Source organism: Cherax quadricarinatus, chromosome 61 (genome assembly GCF_038502225.1).
Source record: "Cherax quadricarinatus isolate ZL_2023a chromosome 61, ASM3850222v1, whole genome shotgun sequence".
NCBI classification, from domain to species: domain Eukaryota; kingdom Metazoa; phylum Arthropoda; class Malacostraca; order Decapoda; family Parastacidae; genus Cherax; species Cherax quadricarinatus.
In genome coordinates, this window is record NC_091352.1 from 18,600,138 (window position 1) to 18,602,149 (window position 2,012).

A 2,012-nucleotide genomic window follows, 5' to 3' on the forward strand; every position below is an offset into this window, starting at 1 on the left:
GGCAAAAAATCTGGGTATCCCTCTCGTTGTTGGTGCCGCTCCTTTAATTGTTATTTATGTTCTTTTGTTGTTACGTTTACCGGTGGTGGTGCTGCTGCTCCTTTTTTATGGAAATACGTTTCTGTTGCTGTTGTTGGTAGTGCTGCTGCTTATGCTACTTGTGCTAATGAGAGTGTTGATGTTCCTGATGTTGAATGTTCCTCCGGCTGTTGGCTGTGCTGCTGCTCTCGCGGCGACTGCCACTGCGTCTGAGCCATTGAACGAAATCCCCTATGAGGGGGTTATTTATGTAAGTGTGCTAAAGATCGGTTCTGCGCGAAATGTCACCTGAAACGAGAACTTTACCACTTCTTATACACTACATTCTTGGAGAGGTTGTCAAGGACCTCAGACGGAGGTACATAGGTACAGCTTTTTCATTTTCGGTGTATTTTAACATGGGTATACTATACTCACGAAATCGTGGCTAGCTGGGCCAGTGGCTAACGCGACGGTCTGGAGTTTTGAGACTGTGATCGCGGGTTCTAACCCCGCCCGTAGTATGGTGTGGGTATACAATAATTAGGGCGTACAGTAATTTGAGTATACTCAAGCATAGATTGTTAATACAACCTGCTTGTACAGAGAGTTCTCACTTAGTCGTTTCGTTATAACGTTGATGAGAAAAAGAAGTTAATTCCTGGCCGGGAATGGAAAATATGGACAAACTTTTAAATATCTGGATGGAGGACATGCATAGGCGTAACTCTCCATCTTTGATAATGGCCATACAAATGAAAGTTTTAAGTTTGTTGAAGATCTAAAAAAAAAAGTCAGGGTTCTAGTGCTGAAAGTGAAACCTTCGTGGTAAGTCGTGGTTGGTTTGAACGTTTTAAGAAACGTTTAAAACTGGATAACGTACAAACAACAGGTGAGTCTGCTTTCCCCTGCCCTCCCTCTCGGCTCTCCCTTGCCCTAGCAACTAAACTTGTTTATATCGTTATATGTCGTTTGGAAACTGCGACTTTATTAAAGTCGCAGTTTCCAAGAACCTATCGACGACGTTAAGTGAAGAGTTCCTGTATCCTTACATGTCGCATGAGCTCCCTGTATCATCACACGAGTCAGAATCGTATATAACCCTATGCTAATTTTATTCTTTGTAAATCATTTGTGTTAAGTGTTCGTGACTTAGATTTTGTCGTATAGATTTAAAAAAAAAAAAAAACTCTTGGTTCTGATGCCACCCTGTCGTCACCTACCGCCCCCTTTTTCCTCACCCCCCCCCTGTATTTTTCCATCGCCACCAGGGGGGAACGGTATCGCCCACTTTGGGAATCATTGGGTTAGATTAATATACATAGCCTGCCTCTATTCCCCTCCTCACCCTACAACTCCTACCCTTTCTTCACCCCACAACTCCTACCCTTTCTTCACCCCACAACTCCTACCCTTTCTTCACCCCACAACTCCTACCCTTTCTTCACCCCACAACTCCTACCCTTTCTTCACCCCACAACTCCTACCCTTTCTTCACCCCACAACTCCTACCCTTTCTTCACCCCACAACTCCTACCCTTTCTTCACCCCACAACTCCTACCCTTTCTTCACCCCACAACTCCTACCCTTTCTTCACCCCACAAGTCCTACCCTTTCTTCACCCCACAACTCCTACCCTTTCTTCACCTCACAACCTCTACCCCTCCTTACTCCAAGTTATGAATGAAAACTAAGACAGCCGTTTCCTTCTACTTCTCGCTCACCTTCCCTATTCCCCCTCTACTTTCCCTTGCGCCTCCACCTCCTCGTACTGTTTTTCCCCCTCCACCTACTCTTCCACTCCAATCAGCCAGAAGTGCATGAATGAACATCAGACTAACAGTTCCCCTCTTCCCCTCCCCTCCCAAACACCCCCACCAATCTAAACACCCCCATCCACACACACACACTACACACACACATACATACACGCACATATTCACTCTCCCACTCTTCCACCCCGTCTAGCCACAAGCGTATGAATGAATCTCAA